This window comes from Diadema antillarum, unplaced genomic scaffold (assembly GCF_040938485.1).
Source record: "Diadema antillarum isolate AM-2024a unplaced genomic scaffold, OU_Dant_1.0 seq00001920_RagTag, whole genome shotgun sequence".
Lineage (NCBI taxonomy): Eukaryota > Metazoa > Echinodermata > Echinoidea > Diadematoida > Diadematidae > Diadema > Diadema antillarum.
Window position 1 is genome coordinate 143,773 of NW_027272583.1, and position 20,637 is coordinate 164,409.

Below are 20,637 nucleotides of genomic sequence, written 5' to 3' on the forward strand. Positions count from 1 at the left end.
AAAAAAAAAAAAAAAAAAGTCGTTGTGGACGCCAACGAGCGAGCACAGCTTCAACATTAACTTAACCAAACAACAAGTAACCACTTTTCAACAGAACACCAATCAAAATCTAAATCTATGCTTCATGACCAGACAATTTTAAGAAAACAAATCAGTTTCAAAGAATACTTATTATTACTATCCGTGAAAATGGATGGACTCTATATCACTCGAGAAATAAAAAACAAAGAAAAAAAAACTTATCCCGTACGTGCCGTTCAGACTTGTTCTTGCTTCATTTTTTCCCCCAAAAATTCCATTCAAATCAAGCAAATCTACTCTTCCTGTAAATTATACGTGGATTGCCTTAAAAAATATATATTGTTATATATCATGGGGAAACATAAAAGCAAAAACAAAATAAAAAAACGTCCGAACATCCAAACGTCTCAACAACAATTTGTAACTCGACATATTGAAATACCGTATTATAATTGAGAAGGCTGAAATAATTCTATCACTGACATTATTTTCTTTATGTTTGCCCGCAGTCCAGGCAAGATAACTCCGCTCACTTCCGCCTTCAAAAGCACCGTTACACCAGCGGAGCGTGTAACCTTGGTTCGTCGCCAGTATGACTATTCAACAACAGAATAAGAAAGAGATAAATACAGATGACGGAACGACGAATCAAATCCGAATGTCCCAATGATCAGTGAGGGTCATTGCCCTCTTCTCCAACTACAGTCATACTAAGTATTTGATTACAGCTATAATCGTGACGGACATAAAATAACCGGAAAAATATTCCGTTTTTAGAAACAAATAACAGCTTTGTTAGGTCATGGCGTGTGATGTAATGCGCCTCAGGTTGTGAAAAATAAATAAAAAGCATATTAAGCCTCTCCGGTGCAAGGTAGAAAAAAAATCTCCACTTTAAGACCGAACGTTTGAATTACAAACACACATACACACACTATGATTGAAATGAAAATGTGAGTAGGTATGTGCAGGTGCATACTATCTGTGTATTTACGTCCCCCGTATGTTTCTTTGCATGCATGCTCGTATGTATGCGTTTATATAATTATTTCAAAGACATTGCTGGGAGATCGATTGTGAGAAATAACAAGACTGAACAGAAAATACAAGATGAAGTAATCCCATCTCAAAGTTTACTTCCGTTTTCCGCTCTTTTGAGATTTCTTTCTCTTTTAGTGCGTTTTTTATTCCTCTGTTGTAAATATGTATCCGCGATGAAAGGGCTAGCTTACGAGTTTTCCTCAAGGCTTATCTTCAATGCAGACTTACATCCGGGGTCTAAAGGGGCAGGCGCGTGATCAGATTACTAGTATCATACCCAACTGCGCGTCGGTGAAACTGAAGTCCAGTAGGTGTTTTTATACTCGCCCCGAAATTTCGAAGAACAGTATTCAACAATAGCCCAAAGTCGACCTATAGATTATTGTACATCCTCGTATATGTATTGATATATATACAATAAAAACATATCAGTTTGTTTAAATCTTAAATAGGTGACTGTTGTGAGTCGACCATTCCCCGACTTACTGCAGTAGAAAGATAAAAAAGTTTTTTTTTTTTAAAAAACTTGTTTATCATTTCATCCATGATTTCTTTTAACCTCCATTCTGGCCATAAAGACCATGATAGGCATCTTTTGACAGAGCCTTGTGGGTGGAAGAATGAATAAATATTTTTCCCAAGCATAAATAAAAGCAATGAACAAAATACACAACTTTAATGCCATGACGAAAGAAAAAGAAATTAAGTCTGATTTCCGATTTTGAAAAGACTCATTAAGATGATAAGAAGGTCATTTAATAAAGCAATTTAGAGTCACATTGAACTATGATGATAGTGATAATAATTCAGTTCAATTTAATTCAATTGAATTCATTCCATTTATTTTCATTTTCCCAACAATACACAAGGCAGAATAGATAAGGAGTTACATTTTATCAATTGTAGGCATACATTCAACTGTGCAAAGGATAAATGATTGTTGACAACAAACAATAAAGATATGCATGCACACCGACAAAATGCAAAGTTATGTTTAGAGAAAAAAGAATTGAGAGGTCCGCTAAAAGGCATGCTTGTATATCGTGAACCACTTGAAGAATTCTTATGAAAATACTAGTTTACAAATACTTAGCATGAAATAATGTAAGACAGGACGGAACAACAATAACAATATCATAACAATAATCATAATCACAATACGAGCAATATCACCACTTCTTCCTCCTCTCCTACTATACGGCTACTACTGTTGCTAATAATGATGATATGGCATTTCCTTCTAATTTCGTTTACCATCCACTTTCCCATTATGTTCATTCAAATTCGCGTGTTTGAAACGATGGAGTGATTTTGGTTTCAACACGTTTTTCATGAAACCATTCTTAAACTTTGCCTTTAGGCACGGAAATTAAAAGTTCAATTTCGTGTTTGGGCTCGGATTTCAATTTCCATTTTCTGTAATTTCATTATGATCATTGTATTCTTCTTGCGATCTTTATCTTACAGCTTTATTTGTATCATGATGTGTCACCCACGTAAAGGTTTTCCAATTTCCAATATCTATTTTCATTTTATTTGCATTCAAATTCGTGTGCTTGAAGAGACTGAATGACTCTGATGAAATGATCGCAAGTTTCATGATTCCAAATTCGTTTTACACACCCAAATCAATGGCCTATAATATATACAAAATTAAATTGATATGTGGTATTCTCTACCATGGGCATTTAAAAAAAAAGGAGTTGCTTTTTTGTTTCAAAGAACCATAGAAAATAACGAAAATTGTATAGTGTTGATTGCATAAATGCATTATAAAAGTTTATGATAAGATATCTGCTTCTTCTTTTGAGTCAAAACCAAATGGTGACATGTGAAAAATGAGGAGATCGACAGTAAAGAGCAATACCTGTATAGTGTCAGGTGCTCGAGAAGTTTTAGCCATGTTAAAGCAGGACGAAGGGGGTAAAGTGTATTGGACACGCCAGACAAGGTTCCAATCAATGATTTCATGTACTTGCACTGTCATCATTGGTTTCACCCTATCACGTGACCCTCCTCCATGATTCAAACCCGGGACATCCTATCTATAAGAGATCATAATCAAATCAAGCATTTCGGTCACTGAACTCTCAGTTTTTTTTTCATTGCTTTACAACTCTATTTTGTTGCATTTGTATTACATTATAGTTACAAAAAAACCCTACCCCGAGAAAAAACAACAACAACTAACAGCAACATATCCCTTCAAAACCTTCTACTGCCAACGTGACTCTGATATCTGTGTTACTTCCGGATTCCCGGTTTCGTGGAATACGTCTCTTTATATATCTCTCTCTTTCTCTCTCTTTCTGTATCTATCAATCTAGCTACGTATCTATCTCTATCTCCTTTCTCTTTCCTCTGTACGATTTGAAGAGATGGCATCCATGGAAACGGTATGCTCATTAGATCCGTGATAAAATACCACCAGTGCCCAGATCTGAATCATGAGCTCTAACCTGTACTCTGTATACAGGCACAGTGTTTGGCTCATTGCAATAACTCTCTAAAAAAATCGAGTGAAAATATTCACTCTTAAAGGAGTGAATACAAAAAAAGAGTGAATTTAGAGTGAAATTGGAGTGAATTTTGAGTGAAAATGCTCATTTTCACTCATTTTGGAGTTACCTCAGGGATCACTCGAAGATTTGGGAGTGATCCCTGAGGTCACTCCAAAACGAGTGAAAATGAACATTTTCACTCAAAATTCACTCCAATTTCAATCTAAATTCACTCTTTTTTGTATTCACTCCTTTTAGAGTGAATATTTTCACTCGATTTTTTTAGAGAGAATGATCACTACCGGATAGATTATTGGAACGGACTGCATGTTTCTGAACGGGGAAAAGGTTTACAATAATAATAGTAACAACAACAACAGCAGCAGCAGCAAAAAAAAAAACAAACAACAATAACAATAACAATAAAATCCAGCCCTGTCATGGCGCGTACCTTTATAAATACTATAGGAATGTGAGGTCTCTTCAGTTTAACATTTGGCACCAAGTCTTGAACGGTCTCCAACCAATGAGCGGTGGCGGACGAAGCCGCCGCAAGTAGCATGCGCGACTGGCATGGCGCGTGGCGCCTATAAGTTGTATTTGGATTGATTAATTATTTTTGAAGTTATCACTGCGGAGGGTACCGTTGTAATTCTTCTTTTTTTTGACATACGGTATATCAATCTGTGAATTTTGTGAAATGGATGTAAAGTGGTAAATGTTTCTCACGAAATGTGAGCCGTGTGAGGCGGTAATGGAAATGACCCATTCGAAATTTTCAAACTCGGCACTGCACTACGATGTGAAGATTAATATTGATTGTCATTAAATGACTTTCTCACTCAAGAAAACGTAATCAAGCTGAGATAGAGCAAAATTTAGAATAATGTTTTCAGTTTAAATCAAGAAAAGGGGAAAAGCACAAGTCCTAAAATATCTCATTCAATATTTTTCAATTCAATTCAATCAATTCAATTCAATTCTATTCAATTCTATTCAACTTTATTTTCATTTCCATTAAATGAACAGGGAAAATTATATAAAATGCATTAGCAGAACATAATAATTTATAGAACGTAAATAAACGAAATACAAGTGATCATGAGCATAATGAGTAACAATTATCATAATAGTATTTTTAAGGTATATAGGCGTAGTGCAAATTAAGTAGGGATGGAAATGGAAATTTAGCTAAACCTGCAAATGTATTCGTTTCAGAATATATTTTCATTTAAGGGCTGTGAAGAAATTATCATCAATGTCAATATTAATGAAAAAAAAGATCAGTTAATATGAATATGGTCAGGAGACATAAAGGATGGGGCATATATTACCTTCAGTAAGTTCTCTTGTCATATGAAACAAGATAAAAATGGTAGATATCATCTCATGACAATGCTTTGAATTCTTTATTATGTATTATACAGAGACTGAGGCATAAAGCATTAAGCATTAATTTTACTGTTCCCGAATCTCTCCTGAGCATAATAGTGCCTGACATTAGGATATGACTAGCCATAAATCTATCATATTTTATTGTTGTCATGTATTTTGTTAGGATTTTCGTTTTGTGTGTTGGTGAAGCCGCGAAACACGTACTTCACTTTTATTCCATAGGAAATTCTCTTTCCTTTATAGGGATACAAATAATTGAAGTGAAAGTAAAAATGACGCACACGAAGTATTCATTTTGGTCATAAAGACGTGTCTGGCTTCCATCGATAGCGACGTTAACTGTTTGAGGAACAACACATTAAAACTATTCGCAATAAATACTATATCATTCAGGGGAAGCCCCATCAAATGTCGGGTCTTCTTGGGAGGAAATGCCGCCTCAGCTGTTATAGTTTGGAAACATTCCAAAACGTACGATAAGTATATTTTGTTCTAAATAGTTATGATAGATGACACTTTTACTTTTACTTCTCACTTTAGACTAACAAATCATTTTGAAACCAGCCGAGTGTGTTAATCTCATCATAGTTAAAATGTATCACGTGCAAGGGGAAAGAAACACTGAGCTTTGATGGAAGTTTGCGTGTACTTTTCATGGTTGTGTGATTTTCCTTTACAAAACTCTCACTTTGAAAGCATTGCTGGGTCACTCTCTATTTATAGTATGAGGTGAAAATTGTTTGAAAACAAAATACACTGATATACACGTATGTCTCACACTGTGCTGACCAAATTAATGATAATGTAGGCCAAGTAAGCGTGTAAGCTCAATTGTTCTGAAAGGGAGTAATATGCGGGATTGAATGTTGTTTTAACAATATAGGATCAAACTGCGGAGAAAATTACGTTTGGTTTTCACAAGTCGATATGGTGCTGCTGTCATGTGCAAACATTATACTCTAAAAAAATCGAGTGAAAATATTCATTCTTAAAGGAGTGAATACAAAAAAGAATGAGTTTAGAGTGAAATTGGAGTGAATTTTTAGTGAAAATGTTAATTTTTACTCATTTTGGAGTGACCTCAGGGATCACTCGAAGATTTTGGAGTGATCCCTGAGGTCACTCTAAAACGAGTGAAAAGGTCATTAACATTCAACATGTCGTGAAGGTGCACATTTCGAATGCTATCACTTCTATTGTAAGAAAAAAAAATGCAAAAAGCCTGTTTCATTACCATTGTCACGAAAGTAATGTCTGGTGTCTGGTATATTGAGTTCATCTATCATTGTGTATTTTTAACGTGCACAATGACCGTGTCATCCTATGTTTCGGAATAACGACCCTTCGGTATGATGAACTTCACCAGAACGTTTGATCGATCATTACAGACGCAGTATCAGAGACATGCAGATCTGGACTCTTCAAATAATGGGTTCGACGCCAGCGTTCATCTTTGCACAAGATGTGTGACCTCGCGTGTTCCTTTTGAGACAGGTGTATCATTTGTACCTTCGTGGTGTTCGAAGAGCCTATAAGAAGACGTGAGCAAAGACTGACAATTCTAATGATTCTATTAATGATTGTATTTCTGGATGTCGAGACCACATTATCATCATTTTATTAATTATTCTCACCGACCATTACCTTTTTGAGTACAGTATCAGCAATGATATCATTATCGTTACCATTATTCCTTTTTTTTTATATGCATAGCACTTTAAAGTACAAACAAGTACCATTATTTGAAATGTCAGAAATTGGTAGAGGCGATGACTTTGATTGCACACAGGGCTGTTTCTGGGCGAAATATAAAATAGCAACCAATAAGGGATAAACGTACTTTCTTTTATCAAAACATAAGACTGTTGCTATAAAAAACAAAAACAAAAACAGTGGCTATATACAATAGGCCCTATAAAATCTGTAATAACTTCTCGCAATTGAAACTAACACACGCACCTTTTTCCGTTTCTGGCTTTTGTACAACAACATCGACAACAAACACAAGGAAATGTTAAGGGGAAGACGACGCGGAAATAGACGAGATTGGAAGTTTGTTTGGCATTGAAAGTTGCAGTATCCAGGGAACGACCTGGGAATTTTGCTGGTCCTGCTCGGCCCGATGTCATTGCCAGGTGGTAAGATGACGTCAGGAGCTGGCCCGAGTGCGTCATTATTGACCAGGTACAAGTCTATTGGTTTCCCCGTGCACTTTCGATAAATTTCATCGCGCACGTGAAACGTGCCGAAAAGAAACCACATGTTGTTTACGCACAAACACACACCAACACCCACATACACACACACTCACCCACATATAATTCAATATCAAACATGTTCACGAATTCACGCTAGCATTATTACAAAAAAAAAACATTGCAAGAGGATTTTGTTTGTATCTGTTACGTACTAAGTATTGCCGTTGTATTTCATTTTTGACCCATTTATACCGCACTGACAAAGTTTAGCTGATAATTCAAAAGCTGGTTGTACGGAATGTCAGGGTAAGAATACGCCACAATGCTAAGAATCTGATTATATATGTGTTCCTTCATTGAGGTGGCAACATCATTATTATTTATTTTTCTCTCAAGCTCAAACTTTATGTGTTTGTACGTACGCATATATCTGTTTAATAATCGTTTCACGTGTTCATTCAGTTATACACTCAAATATTCACGAGCACTTAATTCATTAAATTGCGTACATTTATTTCAGTGCTATCTTAATGTTAATATTTCTATCATGATCTTTAGTTCATGCTTAAAGGGGATGGCTAGTAACTGATCAGTGGGAATCAGTGGGAATGCTGGAGGATGATTGTTCCAATCCTCGTAGGATTCATTTAAGAGTACATTATATATCTACTGTTGTGTGAAAATATTTGCTTCAAAATGGTCTCATATTCAAGTAATGTGCAGTTTAATGTTTCCAGGTTAGCGTGCCTGGTCAGTGACGGGGCATTAATCTGCACATTACTTGAATATGAGACCATTTTGAAGCAAATAATTTTCACACAACAGTAGATATTATAATGTACTCTTAAATGAATCCCACAAGGATTGGAACAATCATCCCTCAGCATTCACACTGATTCCCACTGATCGGTCATATCAATAGCCATCCCCTTTAAGCATTGTTAATATGATATTAGTTATATTCCAGCGTGGAGTTGCAAATCCTCTGATCAATCTGGTAAAAAGATTAACCACATACTGATATACAATAATTGATAATAAACAATCAGTAAGCCATCTTGTCCAAAATGTGGTTGCAACTTAATGGACTTAGGCCTATCTTGAGAAACTTGAGAAAAAGGGACCCAACCATCTTTCTTCAGGTCAACCTTACCTTGTGCACGTTAAAGGTATTATTGTTTACCTGTTTGGAGAAGTGATTAAAGAAAATGTTCAATTTATCACATCTGAAGCATGTGCGTAGGTCAGCTGCATCACAAATATCTTACATATAAAAATATAGCAATAAAACCTAAAATATAAGGAGATATCACTATTTTTGCAATAAACCATAACTTTAGACGGTTTATTCTAGAAACAATTTTATTTCAACCATTCTTCACATTTTGTGATATATCTATCAATACTTAACATCAACTATACTGATTAAAGATTTTTCATTGGTTATTCCTATCACTAACTCACATTTTAGGTAATCAGTTTGAAGCCCTGCTGCTGGATTTTTGTTTCATCTGCAAATGGTAAGTAATGCTTTTAAATTGCTGTTGTTAAGCTGGACTAGAAGTACCTGATTGACGCCAAGTAAAGTATTTCTGTCCTTGTTATTAAGGCTAGGTAAACCGTGTGGAGGTATCCATCCCTTCGGGAGACAGTCATTTTGTTTTGCAAAAACAAAAGATAAAGCAGGAAAAAAAAAACGCACCTTGGTATGAATCACCGACAGCACACCATGCAATCGACGTTCATTTCCGACCTTGTCTCGTCGCCAGATAACAATGAAGACATTCTGATTGCACCATTGTGACTATTACTGTTTAACAAAATATCACGCATAGGCAAAAGACTTTTGATTATCATCTGTTGCTTTCAGTTTCAGGGGGCCACGTTTAATCTTTAAAAAACCCATGCATTTATGGTTCAAACTTTGCACCTCGGAATGTTGAAGGGTTATGGAACTTTTGAGTTTTACTCTCGATATCAAGTAAAAAAAAAAAGTAGCTTTTTATGATTTCAGGATTCCGGAATTTTCGTTTGGGTCTAATCCTCTTTAGATTTCACACAAGATTTCTTATCATAGCACAATGAAAACATTTTTTTTTTCTGTAAAGCGCTTTTTTTGACGACAAGTCTATGTTATCCCCTTTGATATATGATTGCAGTTTCGTCTTCATTGTTTAGCGTCAACATTCTTGAATAATATGATGCTCAAAGAAAATGTGATATGATTGACTATATTATAGGAACATGATGCTCGAAATAAGTTAGCACACACAACCACACGCATTCAGTATTATTTAAAGTCACACAACGCATGGTTTTAATAACATATAACATCATCTTATAGGTCCTGTGTCTTCGATAATAATGTGTTGTCTTGAAATGGCAGAAGAACGCATCGTCAATTTTCAATGACTTTAAAGGGATGGTATAGTATTGGTTGAGGTGAGGATTCAGCTTATAACGTTTTGCGAGATATTTAGAAACCAGAATGCTAAAGGTCATATCAAAAGTTCTGAGGGAAATTGAAGTTTATAATTAAATTGATATGACTGAGATATCCAAAACAAGGTAAAACAAAGAGATCCTAATAAAAGTCGTGGTCTGTCACATTCTACTAGCGTGACTAGGATCGCTTTTTTTTGGATATCTTCAACATTTCAAGACCAATTTTCATCAAATAAACTGTGAATACCCCCCCCCCCCACACACACACATAAAGTTGGTTACCTGCAGCCCCATCTAAACCAAAACTGTACCATCCCTTTAAATTTGTGAAGAGATCTGCCATCAGACAGAGTCAAGTACAATTGTTAGAATTTCAGCACTTACGCCTCACAACAAAAGCAATAAGAAAATGTAGGACATTTTTACTTATCACAGTGTACTTCAAGAATATTCCTTGTGATTTAAGAAGTGAGGAATAACCGCGAAAAAGTTTTACTTTGCTCTTTATCTGATGACGAAATTGCTAGAAAATGTTTGTAACGACACTTAACGTGTTTTACGATCAAACTTTTTTTCTACTCTAAAAAAAAAAAAAATCGAGTGAAAATATTCACTCTTAAAGGAGTGAATACAAAAAAGAGTGAATTTAGAGTGAAAATGTTCATTCGAGTGAAAATGAACATTCACTCAAATTTCACTCTAAATTCACTCTTTTTTAAATTCACTCCTTTAAGAGTGAATATTTTCACTCGAATTTTTTTTAGAGAGTACACACTACGCAATGTAATTTTATTTTATGCATCCACCCCATAACTTATAAAACAGCATTCTAACGATATAAGTATAAGTAAGTATGATTATTACACTTGACTGATTTCTTGCTTTTCATACTCAGCTTGTGTGTGTATTTGTTTTAATACTTTTATCAGAGCAAAATCATTCATATGATATTTCATATAAAAAAAAAAAGACGAAAGTTGTGACCATGGTAACCTATTTTTCGTACAGTTCGTTGGGGCGTTGTGTGGTATCGGAAACCAGACCCGCTATGACGTTGATGTTCCCCATCACTCAGTATTTGGGCAGCAATAAACAGGACAACGCAGGTCTGACACCACTGAAAAGTCATAAAAGTCCGTGGGAACAAGGTTAACTTTTAAAATTTAGGTCACAGGTTATTGTTCGTGGGCTTGTTGCAATGACAACCGCGTATTCATGGAGGAAAAACCCAGGTAGCATATTTTCACTACGATCGCAAAACAAATCTAACCTAGCAAAAGTTAACCGTGTCGGTATCAAATTTGATAATGATTTATTATCTATTCCTGTTTGAAGAACACTTTTAATTGCTCCATTCATCTGATGTTGTCATGACTTTTACGAAAATGAAAAAGTAAATCAACGAATAATGCAAGACTTGTTGATAATTCATGAACGATCTGACGTAAACAATGATAAAGACAGCGATAGAAGTGATTAAAACAAGTGTATCGAACATGAAAATAAAAATAACTTTTGTATTCATATCGCTTTGATTGCTTGCTGATTAATCCTCCGGGAACGATGTGATTGACTTACATTGTTACTATTCAAGTGGGTATATACACTCTAATTCGTGCAAAAGATGTGAGTTCTTTTTTATTCAACAGGTGTTCAACTCAATTTACTTTTACTGAAATATTTTTGTACTTTCCGGATTACTTTCACAAAGGATCACATTAATAGGTGCAGTTTTAATCTCTCTCTCTCCCTCTTTCTTTCTCTCTCTATACAAAATGTATATATGTATATATATAATATATACATATACACACACAAGCAAATAATGTAGGCCTATAAATACATATACATTGTACTTCTAATAAAGTGAAATGGTAAATCAACACTTTAGAAGCTGTCATTCCTAAAACATTTTGTTGAATGTTAGATTTAACACTGAGAATGCTAAATTCAACACTCACAATTCGGAACTACCATTCAAAATATGGCAAACCTAACATTTTGAGTGTTGAATTTAACAGTTTCAAAAAGGTTGGAGTGACATCTTTTAAAATGCTGATTAACCATTTTCTGGATATATTTGCGTGTGTGTGCGAGTGTGTGTGTGTGTGTGTGTGTGTGTGTGTTAAATGTAATATTCTACTTATACTTTTTAATATAATATATTAAACAAAATAAGAAAAAATAGCTAACCTGTTTATGTTGTTGTTAATTGAACTCAGAGTTGTAAACCGATACATTCACCGTCATCAGGGGTTTATATTTCAGTTTCTAGGGACTAGTAATAGAAAAGACACGAAGTAAAACACAAAAGTACTTCATAAAAACCGGACTAAACCCCGGATGCATGTTCAGGTTATGATAAATGTAACGGGTATCATGTTCTTACTTCTTCCATAAAGGGATAATACCGGATAATACCGTGACGCCGTATACACGCACGATTCGTACACCCACATACAAACTATAACTCCCGTATTGCCAACCACATACCCTCGCACGCACGAACGTCACAAACATACGTAAATTATCTTTCCGTTCCATGTGCATGAAATCCCTGGGGGCGGAACTGGTATAATAATGAAGCTTTCATGCTGATTTAATGTTCTTTTAAATATATAATATGTCAATTTATTAATTTCTAAATGAACGTAAAGACGCTAATTTTGATTCAGAACGTGTCAATTGTTGAGTGCAATAAAATAGGACCTTTAGGTTCTACTCTTATAACCCACAAGTCTGGTTTTTTATTTCAAGAAGAACAAAACAACAAAAGAAAGAAAAAGTATCTACGGAAATTGCACGGTTCCACCATCTGGTATATTGGTCTAACGCACAGCATGCTGCTTGACCACAGCAGCGTAGTTCAAACACCGACGCCAACAATGTGTATCACACACGTCTTGCAGGAATGGGTCCTCACAGTGACGTCGATAACTCTGCCCCCCCCCCCATAAAAAACAAAAAACAAAAACAAAAAAACAACAACAAAAAAGACAAAAAAACCCACAAACAAACAAACAAATTTATAGGATGATAGTAGGGTAAAGTGGGGTATTCAAAGTGGGACACTTTAATAAGCCTTTATTTGTAAATCAATAAAAAATCAAATGTGCCAGGAAATGTTCAAGCATCACAGTTTGACCATTAACACAATACGAATATGTGATATTGTTTTGGGTAAATATTATTCATGATTAAGTTCAAGATTACACTTTAACCATAACTACTCCATTGTCCCACTTGCCCCGACTTACTGGGGTAAGTGGGACAGCACTATACGCAAAGATTTGTCTTCACAAAATGAGAAAGGTGAAAGTACGCGGAACTGATAAAGTCACCAATGCCTTTCATTTTACGTGCGTCCCACTTAATACCCCAACCCCATGGGGCTAGTGGAACAGGAAATGCTTTAATGCTGCAATTGATGGAATGTAACATTTTTCTCCCCTATTTTGATTGTTAATTGAATAAATAGTTCCCTATACAAGAAGTTTTGGTGAAAAAAGTAGCACCATAAGCACGATAATAATTTTAGAATCTATTTTCAGTTGCGTGTGCATTATTTCGATTTTCAAATTAACCGCCTAAACATCAAGGAATGATCACATAGAGGCCAACAAGATGAAATTTCCATGAGTAATTCAGTCCACAAAATTATCATTTTCTACTTAAAATAATCTTCTTAAGACTAAAACGAGTCTTTTCAGGAGTTTTCGGACCTGTGAATTGTCAATGACATATTTTGAAGAAAAAAAAAGACTAAAATGATTCTGAATACTAACAAAACACTGACAAGAATCTCTATCATCTCGATGATGACGTCGCTGTCAACACGCTATCGATCAATGTTTCATCTGAGGAGAAAATGCCCTAAATTAAACTAATAAAGATACATTGTAGTTAAAATCTACTTACGTTTTGTTGAAACGCCTAGTTACGTACAGTCTTTCAGTTACGACAATAAAATATGCTTTTTTAGTCAAAAAGGACACCAAACACTACCAAATCTTATCCACTGTTGCTCATAAAATAGCTAAGCCGCAAAATCTTGGAGTGAGGCTTTGGGATGTTAAGGATTTTTGATGATTTTAGCTCTGATAATTCTAATTTTTATCACAATGAAGGCACCCATTTTGTTTCTACATAACTGTTTGTTCGTACAAAAACTTTTACTCCACTAATGCCTTCTCCTAAACAATTTACGTACCCATAATCCGTAAGTGTCCCACTTGCCGCAGTGTCCCAGTTACCCCATTTTACCCTAGAGAAATTAAGTCAAAATAACAGCAGTCTTTATCAGCAGCCACTGGGATGCATTTCACTTTTTGTCTTTTCAATAATCAATGTAGAGATTCGTTCTGACGTAGTGTGATTTCTTTGTGTTCATGCAAACAGGTATATAGGGTCCTATATACATATATATATATATATATATATATATATATATGTGTGTGTGTGTGTGTGTGTGTGTATGTGTGTGTGTGTGTGTGTGTGGGCATGCGCTTTTCTTCATTGCTGCTTTCAAAGCTGCAATCACGATAACAATCGATGCTATACGTCAGTGGAAAGTAGAACAATACAGCTAATAATGTGTCGTTCATTGTGCTAACATGTGTGTGTACGCTTTCATCCATATATTAAGAGCAAAGTTCATAAATTATAATGATATAGATAGGCCCTACATTATGTATTGTATATGACGTGTAATATATATAAATATATACACATATTTACGCACGTATATCATGCATGTACGTTATATATTTACATTACAGTATCATGGTTGATATGCATATCATAAAATTTCTGATAATTATACATAATATACAACTGAGGATATGGAGATATATAACGTACATTACATATACGTGCATAAGATAATGAACATTACAATTATGATATTATGATATGATATTTAATATATCATGATTGTAATGTATGTTATAAGCTACGAGTTTAAGACCGGAAATCAAACCATTCATACAAACATGCAAATAATATACATACATACATACATACATACATACCTGTATCATAATGATTCATAGTCATGATAATACATATATACATATAAACATCGCTAAAGAGATTTGACGATCATAGCAAGCTACTTTACCCTGTTGGCGGCGTAATTTAAAGTCGCTTAGCGACACAAGCGTCCAGGAGTCATGACAGTGGGCACCGTCCTGTTTCTGAATCAGATGTAAACATCTTTTCACGGCCGTCACATCTAAAGCCTGACAAAGACGCCGAACATCGATTTCTAATTTTGAAATTTCCAAATTCTCCTTGTCTTTCGGTTTTCAAATGATATAGCCTGTCCAAAAGAAAAACAAGAAAAGATTAGATAGCAGGCTACAAGACAGACAAAGTTTTGACAAGGTCTGCTTTGTATAATCAGAAACACTAACATGTTTCATTCAAACCTAAACAAACTTGGACTCTCAGATATTTATGTGCTCGCATAGATTCAGTGGAGACAGTTAAAACACCAAACATTAGAACTGTATAAAACAAAAGTGAAATTTCCGATTTTTAACGAAATCACCTTTCATTGCAACTTTTCGGGCTTTAATGTAAGTTCAATTATTAGCGTAGATTAATAACAGATCATTATTATTATAAATACATATAATTTTCAAATACATGCACCGATTACCGTCGCAGAGCAGGTTTTTCTGGCTATCAGCATTGCATCATCATTACGATCTGGCTTATAATGATCATTGTATATCAACGTATTTCATTTATTACTACTGCTGTGCATTCGAAACGTGATCAGTGTTTTTTCCACCTGTATTTTTATTCTCAGTAAATGGAATTTCTTTCACGAAGACTCTAAGAGTATTGCTTGCCAATGTTGAGAGCCCGTGGAGCATTTCCGTAACATTGAACCATTCGATGTGTTGACGCTTCTGTAACCCATCCTCCGAAGAACAACTTCCGCTATATTGATCATAACGGATGGCGATTGCTATTCGAGCACTCATAGTCATTTCTTACCATGTCCTTATTTAGGATATGAAGTGTACTTTTTGGGGTATTCTTTTTTACACTTCACACTTTTCTTTCAAATATGCCAACAGCACTTCGAAAATAGAAGATTACATAACAAAAATTCTAAAACAATTACAAAGCTTCTCTCTATACACCGAAAAGGTATTTGTCAACACAACAAGAGAAACTTACATCTTTCTATTAGGCGTTTAAACTGATCACATTTTTTTTCTTCTTCAGAACACCTGTCATTCATTAGTATTGTGCACTATAGCGGGGTTATTCCCTCAAATATTGGTTCGTTGCAACATTTTTTTTTTATAGTAATGCTATACACTCCCTTATATCTTTTTTTAATGAATTGAAAAGATCGGGTTTATTGCCACCAACAACAAAAAAAATATGCAGACGAGTGACAAGTCTTAAGACTTCTAATTCCCGTTTACAAAATACAAATTGTTCATAAATACATAAAGTTCCCTTATACAATGCACAAAATATCATTATTAACAAAGAAATAAGGAAAAATTCGATTGATTTGAATAGTAACAAATTGCCATCATTGCAAACTAAATGAGTAAATGTTGCATCTTTGTACAGAGGATAATAGCTCAAGGAATGAACTGTCTAGTATATCGCAATTATGTACAGGACGTCGTGGTACAGGGCAGTTGAAGAAGAAAAACAAGTGTGAAAAAGAACGACTATATACCTCATGACAGTATTTTTTTCCAAACATATCCACAAAAGCAAATAACGCATTGTTAAAGACTGACTCTTTGAGTTTTCCTCTCTAATTTATTATAGAGTATAACTTGGAAAAACGCTCTTTTAAACGTTCTTGATTAAGGGATATTTCACATGAAATAGATTGTTTTCAGTGAACGTAATGAGAAAGAAACAGCAAGAAAGGCATAAATCTAGGCGTAGGTGCGTCAAAAGTATTACAAACATTTCTGCCTTTTCGATATCAGTCGAAACTAATATTGGGCTTCTTGAGGAAAATTTAAGCTGGTCGATTTTGTTATGTGTACATGATTATTTTGAACAGAACTCCAACTTTTTTTTCGGTAATGTGCCTTTTTCGTTTATGTCGTTTTATTAAGCTAGCATTTATTGATAATTTAAAAAAAAGATAAAAATAGCAAATACTTTGCACCTGTTTTGATAAAAGTTGTGTATTGAACCCATGATGCAAAGCATCTGCGCAGAAAAAAATAGCATTATTGTATTATCATACGCTTTTTGATATTCTTATAGTCATTATCACTGTAATTGTTTACATGTAGGCGATTTAACCGACGTTGTGAATATCTCCATTCTCCATCGTCATCAAGAACAAAAGTACAATCTTTAATAACACAGCAATAACAACTATAACAATGCCAATATGCATGTTTGGTATGGTACATTGCAGATCCTCCAATATTTAGTCATGATTACTATAAGGAAAGCTCCTATACTACTTTGAATCGCTGAGTCCTAGAAAACAACATTTATGTTCTTTCGTACTGTATCTATAATTTCATTACACTATGTCATTCAATGTTATATTTTCATAAGGTAGAATTGATTATTATTCATAACCATTTTTAATATTTGCGCAGAATTATTAAAAGCCTCTAACTCCCTACGTTCATGATAGATCTTCAAAATGGCAACACATTTCATAAGGATTGAGGTTTAAGCAGTATTTCTCTCTCGAAATGGCAAATGTGTTATATTCATCAACGTATTGTGCAGATTTAATGAATCTAACCGGTTCTATCTAGTCCTTCTCCAAAATAGGACACGCCGTAAAATTTAGTGTTGCCACTTTGATAAGGTCAAACAACATTGTATCCGCAGTATTCCATGACCCAAGAATTTCATGGGTTAAAACTGCTCAGCGATGTCCACTTCAGTGATCAACTGGTCATTGATAGTTGTCAAATTATTGCAAACTTATCTAAATAAAATTCAAACGATTGAATACAATGAAATCCTTAATAGATCGATATTTACAGATTTCATCCTCAAACAAACCTCAAGTGTGTCCGTTTACTGAACCTCGAAATGAAACCAGATTTTGTGTAAAACTTGAGGAATATTGAATGCAGAATGTGTACCAAGCACAAGATATACCGTAAGTTCATTAAATGTAGTGTTATTACAATGTATAAAGTGCATGGTAATCATTATGTACATGAACTTTAAGTGTTGGTACCGTCTTCACCACAATTGAATACGTGCGTGAAGAGTAGTCTTTACATTTTCTCAAGTACAGTATACGACCTCTCCTATCCGGTCTCCCTTTATCCAGATCTCTCTATTATCCGGAAGTGATCTCGGCTTGCTTTTGTTGTTGTTGTTTGTTTTCAATCTAGCAATTACGGGAAAAAGGGGAATTTCCAATTCAAACGAAATTCCTACAACAAACTCACATGAAAAACATATTATTCCCAACAAATCGATTTCATTTTGGTTAAAAAAGCTGTGCGGTGATAGCAAAGAAACTGTTCCAGTGTACGCTACCTTCAATATGTTACACGTGCTTGTACAGTGTATATGTGTAGCTATCCAATGGGTAGACAGTCGTCTGTATTAAACGTTGAGTCTCCCATATCCGGCCAAATCCTTTATTCGGATGAGCGCCGGTCCCGAAATGTCCGGATAGGGGAGGTCGGACTGTACAAGAAGTTGGCGAAATTCATGGACCCTCCTGTAAAACAGCGGGACCATAATGGCCCTCTTCGCTGAGTGAGGCTATCCAGCCGTATCATTTATGAGTTTTTGTATCACATGATATGTAATGTTGATTTCTATATTTACGGAAATAAATTACCATACCATACCATTCATGCCCCGGGTGAAGTCAGTGACGTCATGGAAGGGAAATACAGCAATCTCTATCATTAAACTTTCTAACACGTCATTTTGAATTTTTTACCAATTATGTTTGAAGTTTGAAGTTTGAAGTTTATTTGAACAATTTCTAGTGACCCCTTTCGGAGTATGAGAAATTTACAATGTCTTTGTAACAGTAAAATACAACCAACATGATGTTAACATAATTATATACATACATGTATGAACAAATATAATAATCATAAAGTACATTGAAAACACGATGCAAAGGGATGCCTGACACAAAAAAGGACATCAAGGTACCAATGTACACCCATATGTGTGTATATGCTTTAGCATACATAAAACATGTATTCATACAATTATGCATGTACACACATACAACAAAATTTCCAGGTCCAGAAGACCTTGCTGTAACAAGCTACCACTGTAGTTCTGTGGTGTACCATGTATTATTTTTAAACAGTCGTGTAAAAAGAAATGGTGGTGAGTTCTAGGGTTGTAGTAATTAGGCTATAGATCTGTTACTAGCATTCAAAATTCAGCTAAGCATTTGACAGCTACAAAGATATCATTCCATTTTCAAAATACATGGATAAAGTATTTGGGCATATATACAGTATATGGTAAGTGGAAAATGAGATCATGAACTTTCAGATGAATACCAAAAGTGAGGAATTGAATAGTTAATGCACCATTCCAAAATAGCTACAATGTAAAGACGTGCCGTAGAGATAGGAGAAGTACCACAACCGCAGTACAAAAATGAGCATGTTCCAATTAGACTTAGTTACCTAACTTGAGCAGGATAATTTTAACAAACTTGGCAAGATTGGACAATAATTTTACCTTTTTTTTTGTATTGAGCAAACTGAGTGACATTTTTTAAAAAGTGCTTGGACGAATTCGATACTTAGAAAGAATACAGGCTTCCCTTTCCAAGTCAAAATATGTACATTGAAACAAATAATGAAATTCATCTCCAACTAGGTCCAAGTTGCAGAGAGTGCACAGCCTATCTGCTCTTGGAATACCTGTGTAACGGCCTTTAACACAAGGGAGGCGGCTATTTCCACAACGATATTTACAGAAATTCCTCCATTTTACATAATCAAGTCCAAACAGATAGGGCTCCAAATGCATATGGTTCTTAAATATCCTATAATTTGTACATTGACCATTTGTATTGACATCACTGTACCAATTTTGAGTATCTATGTCCTTCATTCACAACTCCAAAGTTTTCTGGATCCATTCAGTATTGACATAGCCTTGGTTCAACCAAATACTTCCTAGGCCACTGTTTTCTAGAATGGATTTAATTTTTTGCAATCCTTCTAGAGTGAAACAAATTATCAACATCTTCATGCATTTTTATCAATAATCTATATAACATACATGATAATTTTGTTTGCTTGCCAGAGAGTAATCTACACCAGAAATTTAACATCCTCATGTTGACAGTGCTTGAAAGTTTGTACCTTCCTGTTTCTCCATAAACAATACAGCTTGCTGTTGATTTATTTACTCCCGGAATATTTCTCAGAAACTTCCTATGAAAAATTTCTGTTTGATTAATGTCCTCAAACCCCCACACTTCACTGCCATACAATGCTATCGGGAGAATTAATTTATCAAATAATTCACACGCAATGTCAACAGACAAATTGAATTTCTTTATTTTACTGAGAACACTAAACATAGCTCTTTTTGCTTTACAAACTTGTTTAGAAATTGCTTTACTAACACGGCCATTATAATTCATGGTCACCCCTAAGTAAACATAATCATCAACAATATTAAGAACTCTCTTTCCGAAATTAAAAACAGGTTTATTTCTAATTTTCCCTCTAGAGAATACCATAACCTTAGTCTTAGTGGTGTTAACTGTGAGAAGCCATGAATTGCAATATTCATACAATGCATTCAAAGCATTCTGAAGGTCATCTGGATTTTCAGCCATTACAATGGTGTCGTCTGCATATAACAATATGAACATTCGTAAATAAACCTCAATATCATCATCGCTTAAGTTTGTTCTTATTTGTTCAGCCACATAGTCCAGACCCTTATAGCGACGACTCAAAAAATATTCAAGATCATTAAGATAAATAGCAAAAAGAAGTGGGGATAAATTATCTCCCTGGCGAACACCAATATTACAGTCAAAGAGATCCGACAGGACATTT